Below are 9,389 nucleotides of genomic sequence, written 5' to 3' on the forward strand. Positions count from 1 at the left end.
GACTCTGGCTGCAGGGATCATGGAGCGAAGTCTCAGTTGGTCCTGCACTCCTCCTCAGATCTCCACGGGACACAGCAATGCGGGGTGGGCTCCAGCCTGAAGGTTGGCACGACGGCGTCCCTTCTCATCGGTCACTAAGCCTTCCACCAGGCTCAGTCCTCACCCGGCTTCCTCTCTCCGCCCACAATCAGGCTCTGCCTGACTTCCAGTTTTGCTGGCCGATTACCGCAGGACACAGCACTCATGAGCATGAAATGAAAATGCTTGAAGGGCTCCACATGCATCCCACATGCCCCACAGTAGTGGAGATCTGGCCACAGCACTCCCAACGTCACCGGTGGCCCCAGCAGCACCGGGCCAGTCTCACCTCTGCAGGCACCAGTAGGGAGCGGGCAGCACTTCTCTACCCAAAGTGCACAAGCAGGCCAGCACACCGGGTTTCCCTGGACAATAGCAGATCGTTCAGCTGCCAAGCAGGGCAGCAGGTCAGTCCCCTGGTGGCGGTTCCTCCTGGCAGTCCGGCAGCCTGCCGGCCTCAAGTAGGCACCAAGCAGTACACACCTTTTTATGGGGTCAGAGGCCCAATACTTAGACCCATGTCAGTCTTTGTTCTGCCCTGGCACAGGACTTGGGACCCAGTCCAAACCAGTTCTGGGGGGGCACTTAACAAGCGCACAACAGTCCTGATTGTCAGTGTAGGCTCTGGCCCCAGACACACCACAGGGGAGCGGAGCCAGCATTGTACAAGGCAGGCACAGACCTATTCAGGGTCAGGGTCTACTCCTCCCACTACTACGAAATGCAGATCAGGCCGATTCAGCCTAGCGCTTACTCACCCAGCCCCTCTGGAGCCACTGCACCTCCCCAGTCTCTGTCATTCCAGAGCCAGACATGCAATACACAACAGGCAGGCACAAAGACACATAGCACACAGAAATGCCAACTTCTAAAAGTGGCATTTCAAAAATAGTGATAATAAATCTGCACACAACACCATGCAGCATTTATCACCACTATTCCAAACATACCAAACTTGATCACACTGCTCCTCTCATATCAGGAATTACCACTGAAACACATATCAGGGATTCGCCAAAGCATTCCTCTGAGGGCAGCCTTGCAGCAGTGAGAAACTAAAAATGGCTGTTTGTCACTTCCGGGCCCGGCCAAACAGTTAAGGCACATGTACTACCTTTTACCTACAGTGAACCCTCCCCATAGGGTTAGCTAGGGCTTACCTTAGGGGTGACTGATATGTAGTAAAAGGAGAGTCACAGGTGTGGCAACCATTGTATGTGCCATGTCACAACAGCAGTAAACCACGCACACAGACCCTATAATGGTAGAGGCCAGAGACAGGTTTGAAAGGCTACTTTGGTGGGTGGCGCAAGCAGCGCTGCAAGCCCACCAGTAGCATTTAATTTACTGGCTAAAGGTATATGTGATACACTTTACAAGGGTCTGACAGATAAATTAAATATGCCAAACAGGTGTAGACCAATCTTACCACATTTAACATAGAGATCACATGCACTTTACACTGGACAGCAGTGGTAAAGTGCTCAGAGTCCTCAAACCACCAACACCAGGTCAGAAAAAATACAGTGAGGAAGGCAAAAAGTTCAGGGATGACCCTGCAAAAAGGGCCAAGTCTAACAGTCGGTGACATCAGTTGGAGCAAGGAGGCTGTGGAGGTAGTGGGTTGTGGTTTGTCGTTTCTGTAGATGGTGGATATTTTGTTGTGGAATTAGTTCACCAGGGTGTGGCAGAGCTCCTGGGATGGGGGTGAATGTGTTTTTAGTGTCTGATGGGCTGAAGAACTCTCTGACAATGTTGAAGATATCTTTACTTTAGTTGGAGCTGCCCTTGATGCGGTCTGCCAGGGTTCTCCCTTTTGTGTCTTTCAGGCGTGGGTGATATTTGCTGTGGTCTGTATTGAAGGTGGATCGGTCCGTGGGATCCTTGCTGGTGTGCCATCTCCTTTCTATTCGCTTGCAGTTGCGTTTCTTGGTCCTGAGTTCAGGGGTATACTAGCTGGTTAGTTTGGTGGGTCTTCTGGAAGATGAGGTGTTCCATGATTGGTGTGGTCTCATCTTCGGTGCTGGTGTAGCGTAGTTCCTATATTCCCAATAGGCTCTGCGCATTGGATTAATATATCCTATAGATATGACGTAGGACTTAAGTCGACTAGGTCTCTATCGAATATATTAGACCTAATTGTGAGTGCAAGCTAGCTCAGAGGTCACTAGAAACTTTCTTGAATACACAACAAGGGATTAGTCTCTGACAACCGCATAAACATGATAACTTTGTTCCCCCAAGAATAAAACTGATCTTCAGAGTTGTGGAAACAATAGATAGATATTTTACTCAGTCAATCGTTCATGCTTCGTTTCATCAGAGGTGCAGAGAAATAGAGAGATGGACGTTTTCAATAAAAGGGTTTATTGAACAGTCTTCTTTGTCATGCAAGTAAAGTGAACTGCTACAATCAATCGTAATACTGGTTGCAAAGTATAATGCCTACAGTAAGAAGAGTGTTATAAAATAATACTGTAAAAGCATTGTATGGTTTCTAGACCATAGATAAATACATAAATAAATAACAAAGGCTAAAAGTACTCAACTGGTGTTTTTAAAATACGCCTGCCCCAATGTATCTAACCTAAGTCTAGTACGAGGGAAGAAGTAGGCGAGGTGTACCATAGGTTTAATTTTTCTTTGCCAAGATTCTAACCAAGATTTCTCTTAGGGCCTAATCAGCTCCTTACCTTGGTTTTAGAATGAAGGAGGTCTGATATCTCTATCTCAGACTCGATTTCCCAACACCCCTCGAGGGGAGCTTGGAAACACTGGATCTGGATTCTCCGCAAAAGAAAGGACAGCTTCTCGATCAGTGCGTCAGCTGGAGGGTCGGCTTCCTTTGGCACTTGCTGTAGTGAGCTGCGTCAGGCAAGTAGATAGTCGAGCTGCTCAGAACCACCGTGTGTTTGCTAGGGCAAGAGTAGGCACATTTATACCTTGAAGATGCCTAGTTTGACGTAAATGCGGATATAATAACGTCATCAAAGAACCCCAAGGGAATGGTAGTTCTTTAAAAACTCCATGATTTATAGGACAAATCAATATTCAAGCAAGGGGATGTCCCTCACTGCTGAAGCCGAGTTTTCCAAGAATTCGTTGTGGCTTTTTGGAACTAGTGGAAGTAGCCATGCCTGTATTTGGACTGGATGGGTTATATCTAAATATGGGTATGATTTCTATGCCTATATAAGGGCAATGTGAATTATACCTATATAAGGGCGTGAATCGGTAAATTACACTTGGATTCTAAAATGCTACACAATAGTGGCACAGCAGATGGTTTCTTTGTGGAGGATGGTGGTGCTGCCTCCATGTTAGTTGGTGCGGTCCCAGTGTATCATCTTGTAGCCATCGGACATTGCAGTTTCAATGTCTGAAATGACGGGTGGATTGAGCCAAGTCTCTGTGATGAAGATGACATCGTGAGGGTGTGAGGTGATGGTGTCCCAGATTTCGGTGGCCTGCTTGCAGAGTGATTGGGCATTGAGCAGGAGGCAGTGGAGAGGTTCTGGGGTGGTCGTGATCGGAGAGGTGGGAGTAATGGAGGTGTCCGTATGGGATGGTGGTCCTGAGTTGCAGGAAAAGAGATAGTGGTGGCAAGTAAAAGGTCACACCTACAGTTGTTGTTGCAGCATCTGGGGTCCAGGGCTCAGAAGTCAGCGGCAGAGTATGTGTGAATGGCAGGAGGGCTAGGGCTCCTGGTACATCAATTTCAAGAGTATTCAGAAACCTGATAAGGTGAACATCCCTCCTAATAAACCAATGAGCACTTTTAAAGGCTGAAACTTAAACATGAAAATAAAATAAAATGATTGTCAACATACAGTTCTCTGCACAAAGCCAGATTTATTTTGTTTTATTTTGTTATATTTTATTTTATTTTATTTCTTTCAGTAGTGCAAAGACGTCATGGTGAGAAACTCTTTGAAACAATGTACTCATTCTTGTGAAGCAGAACAGAGTCATCAGACTCACCTGCCATTTGGCAATTTGCCTCATAGGTTGCATTTGTTTTGACCTGTCCATTGGCTCTGCCTGTTACCTTGTCACTCTCCACTATGACCATCTGCATAGATTCATGATCCTGAGCTTTAATGGTTCTGGTGCTTGCAGAGCATTTACGAGGAACGAACATTCGAATAGGTCCAGAAACTCACCAACGTTGTTCGTGTCTGGTCAATTTAGAACAAAGTAAATCTGACCTCCAGTCTCGCGATCGTCCTCCACACTCCCCTGTAGTGTTCCCAATTTTCCCTCAAGGCGCATTGGTATTTGCATGGCATCTTCTCTGAGCACTGCTCCCCCACCGCAGCCCCCCACTCACTCATACACCCTCAGGCCGTCCCAGAGACCCTCGGTTGGACACATTTCTCCCCCACGTGATCACAAAATAAGATTTTAGTGTGGAAGTTGGAAATTATTTAATGCGGTGGCACTCTGTCACATCGGCAAGTTTATATGACAGACAGAGCTACACTTATTTGGTTTCTGTCGTTGTCTGCATCTCTACAGTTTGTAACTCTCTTCTCGAGAAGGAAGAAAATGCTGTGTCTCATCAAGTGGAAACAGTGGTGCTGGGACAGCTGGCATGACCATGCTAGACTCTAGTGTAAAACACTCTGGGCCATATTATAAAGAAAGGGCGATACATTATCGCCGCTTTTATCGGCAGGAAACTGTCGCTAAAGCGGCAATAATGGGCTTGATAATATGCCCTTGTGAATTCCCATAGAAGCCCAGGTTCTGGTGTTAACCAGGCAGCGTTGGAAACAGGCAGCGTGAAAGAACAAGCTCGTTGTGGGGCTCGCCCCTCCTCTCTCTCAAGGCGAATGAGGCACAGAGTCACGCTGGGAGCAGGCGGCGACAACTGATTCACAGCGCAGAGCAAAGGGACTTAAGGATAGACGGACAACATCAAAGGGATCGACGGTGAGGCGCTCTTTGTTTTTGCTTTGTTTTTAACTACTGGATGAGGGAGGGAATTGGTCTGCCTCTGGGAAAATGGTGAATGAGAGAACTATTTTGCCGCACTCCCTACAACACAGAACAAATTGCATACAGGAACGCCCCATTCATGTACCATTTGGGCACTGGAAGTGATGCCACCATTTTTGCTGGGGGGGCTGCCTTAAGTACAAAATGGAGCTAGACTAAAACTGAGATAGGACTAGGGCAACTAGTGAACTGCCTCAAGGGTGTGGGGAATAGGAGGAAACAGAGGACTTATCTACAGAAGAATGAGTGGGAATTGAAAGAGGACTGGTTCTTCTAGGAATCGGGCACATGATCAGAGACAAAGGACTCCACTTCTCTACAGTAGCTATAGGGGCAGCCATTTTGGTAGGGGCAGAACTGAACTTTTCTATCAACAAACTTTCTGATTGCTGAACCAGAGACAAAGGACTCCACTCCTCTACAGTAGCTATAGGGGCAGCCTTTTGATAGGGGCAGAACTGATCTTTACTATTAACAAATTTTATGATTGCTGAACCATGGCAGGGCATCACTTTAAATCTGAAGGAAGAAATTCATTCTCAATAATATACCCTCCTAGGCTCTCTAAAAATGCATCCAAAACGTTTAAACAAAACCTACTCAGATCTAACCCTGAAACGCTAATTCAAGATCCCTCCCTCAACTTAAAAAAGGGTATGATTATAAATTACCTTATCTTCTTTACTACAAAATTGGCTAAATGGAGAAATACTTTAAGTAACTCGCTGAAAGTACAGGAATCAAAAAACATTCCTTATGGAACAAAGTTGCTCAGAACACCTTCACGAAAACTGAGGGCAACTAAATAAATAAATATTATCAAGCCCATTATCGCCGCTTTAGCGGCAGTTTCCTGCCGATAAAAGCGCCGATAATGTATCGCCCTTTCTTGATAGTATGGCCCTCTGAACTTTAGCATAAAAAAACGAAAACACCAACAATGAATTGCTTGTGGTTCTACATTAATGCAAAATGAAACCTTTAATATTCTAAAACGTTTTTCTACAGGGGAGAAATCCTTTTTTCTAGGCATGAGGCAGAGACATATTACAGGTGATTTGAATATACCCGAATAAAAATCAGCAGAATATAGGCATTTAGAGACTGAGCAATCCACTCCTCAATTTCAGGAAAGCATTGCTCTGCCTTCACGCGATGCGCAATTTAGTTTAAAACAATGCTCATAATATACTGCATTTAAACAAACAACGCATTCTTGCGTTTGTTTAAAATTTGTGAGAGGGTAGGTGAGTTACTGTTTTTTATTGACCCTTAACTTTGAACTACAGCATTTATTGTCATTACTTTGCTAGTTTGGCTCCTGGTTTCCAGGCCGCCCCCTTGTAAGAGCAGAAAGTCCCCGCAAGCACGTGCCTTCGAACAGCACCAGCTGTTAATTAGAAAGCAAATAGGATTGCGTAGAGGAAACTGTCACTTGCACGCACCCCAACACAGCGTCTAATGCATGACTAAGCGCAGACTTATAGAGAAGAGTTTGAAAACAATCCGCTTACAGCCACATCTCGCTTCAGGATCGGAGCTGATTGTTTGTACATGAAAAAAACAACAATAATTAGACCGGACCGACGCTGCCGGCTGAGACACCACTGCAACTAAGCGTCCAGGGCCATTGACCTGCACCATCCAGACAGACTCAGTCTACAGTCACCGTGTGGGATGGCGCAGCCAGATAACCGCATGAGTCACTGTAGAGTGCGAAAAGGGCCCCTTTAACGAGACAGATGCAGAATTCAAGTAAATAAACCCTTGGCATATGCCATACTGAGTATAATAACCTTGGCGTCATTAAACATTGAACAAACAGTGACCCGCTCGGAGCCTGACGGCGCCTCACCCAGGGCTCTCCAACTGGACTCCATTAACTCAGACCTCTCCCGAAGGCCAGCACTTCTGGGATGAACACTTGCCTCGCCTGCAGGCCATCCAGAGACGCTCTGCAGTAGAGGCCTTCGGAAGCTGATGACTTTCACCATAATGTCTAACCATTCCACAATGTAATGATAACTATCCTTACGTAAGGAGGGGTCCTCCACGCAAACCCATACCCAAACGTTTTAGTTTGTTTTTCTTCTCTTTGTTTCCACTTGGGGCGACAGATGCTTCCGTTCCTGAAGTATAGGGTGGGGGAGGTGGCAGGGACCATTGTCCCGAGCTCCAGTTCTCACACTATGTTCATCATGTTCACTACAACAGCAACCTCTTTCCACAGCAACTCACTCTTATGTACTGCACACGACCCAGGGGGTTGCCTGCGACCCTGCTGTTCACCCACAACGCGGACAACTCCGCACTCAGGTCACACCACACTATTCTCCATCTGCACCTGTACCCACCGTGACGGGCTCGCATAACACTGGAGACTCTCTCTGCATCCTATCATGGAATGTCAACAGGCTGCTAGACAAGGTTAAGTGGACAGAAAGTCCTGCGTTACCCTTCAACGCCAAGCGTCCGACATACTATTGCTCCAAGAAACGCACCATATGGGCACCAACTGCCCGTTTCTAGCGCAGTATGGCTATGATAGAGCCTGGCACTCAGGGTTCACCCGGGGTTCACAAGGTGTAGCAATCCTCATGCGCCGCAGTCTTCCCTTCACACTGACAATGACCACTACCAACCCCCAGGGATGCTTCATAGCCCTTAAAGGGTCCATGGGAGGGGCTGTTTTCTCACTCTTTCTCACTGTCTTTCATTTCTGAGTGAATCGCCAGAGCTACAGTTTTGAGCTCTTGCGACCTGGTCTGTTCATTCAGCTCAGACATTGCTTTATAAATAGACTTTTGGGACTCCATTTTGGTATAGGGGCTGTTCCTAACCTGCTATCCATGTAGTCCCCTCCATCACTGCTCCCTTCGACCCTGTGACGTACCACCAACCTTATCGCCTTGCTACCCCCTGGACTGAAAATCATTGGTTGAGACTTCAATGCAGTCATGCACCCAGGTCTTGACGCCACAAGCCCACCGACTAGCACGAGGTCCGCCTACGCAAGGCTCCTTACTAACTGGACAGACACACTCACTATATGTGACACCTGGAGAATTTGGCACCCCCAGACCAGACAGTACACCCACACCTCTGGTGCGCATCACACACACGCGTGCATTGACCACATCTTCATGCCAGCGCTGGACTGCCAGAAAGTCAGGCACATCTCTATCCTTCCCTGGGGCATCTCTGACCACTCGCTAATACTCTTGAGGGTGGGGACCCCCCCAGCATACTTCGTCCGATCTGGAGGTTCAATGCGTGGTTCCATCAGGACAAAAACCATAAAAAGACTGTGGGCGCAGAACTCAAACAATATTTTCTGTCAAATTAAGATTCGGTCCCCTCCCCGAATATTCTATGGGAAGCGGTAAAGCTACTATCCGTGGCTTCACCAAGGGCCAGCTCAAACTCAAATGCAAATCCCAAGATGCTAGGGTTGCTCTCTTGGAGGCCCAGGCGACTCTCCTTGAAACCCAGACACCTCCCCGGCAAGTCGAAGTACATGAGAGACAACTCATACATTTACGAGATGAAATCAAGCAACTCTCCATAGAGGCTGCCAAACTATTATGGAGATCATCTGTGGCTAGGGTGTATGGATGAGGGAGTCAAAAATGGGAAACTCCTACACCGTTTGGCCACATACCCTATGGCCAATCATATCATCCCGGAGGTTGTCGACCCTGAGGGTACCACCCACTGCACCCCTTCAGCGACAGCCCAGACCTTTGCCACTTACTACTCCAAACTTTATTCGAGGCAGAAATCTGAGCACTCTTTTTCTAGTCTGATCACCCAAACACATAACCAACTCCTGCGCTTAAGATAAGCTGATGCACCAGACCTAGACCTTCCTGTTACACAGGAGGAGATCAGCGACGCTATATCGCGCTCTGCTCCGGGCAAAACCCTGGGCCCTGACGGTCTCCCTCAGGAATAATACACCACCTACCGAGAAATTCTTGTCCCACACTTGATGAACATATACATGGAAGCAACCGAAAACGGCTTGTTTCTGCCCAAAACAGACACCGCCACTATTGTGATAATCCCTAAAACGCAACCTCCTTCACCACACTGATCTGAGTATCGCCCCATCTCCTTCATAAACACAGAGGTCAAAGTTTTGCCTTGATTCTCGCCCACCGACTGAAACCGTATTTCCCCAAGTTGGTCCATCCCGATCAATGTGGATTCATGCCTTCTTGTGGCACCAGACACTGTCTCAGATGTCTCCACGTAGCCCTAGTGCATCGTCAATCATTAACTCCTTACTTAGCGCTCCTTCTTCTTGA

General features: G+C 47.2%; 1 pseudogene; it reads right to left on the minus strand.

The window, feature by feature from the left end:
* Positions 1-3,991: 3,991 nt before the first annotated feature.
* LOC144752529 (small ribosomal subunit protein eS21 pseudogene) lies at positions 3,992-7,895 on the minus strand (annotated as a pseudogene).
* Positions 7,896-9,389: the final 1,494 nt, after the last annotated feature.

Source organism: Lissotriton helveticus, chromosome 5_1 (assembly GCF_964261635.1).
Source record: "Lissotriton helveticus chromosome 5_1, aLisHel1.1, whole genome shotgun sequence".
In the NCBI taxonomy this organism is placed as follows: Eukaryota; Metazoa; Chordata; class Amphibia; order Caudata; family Salamandridae; genus Lissotriton; species Lissotriton helveticus.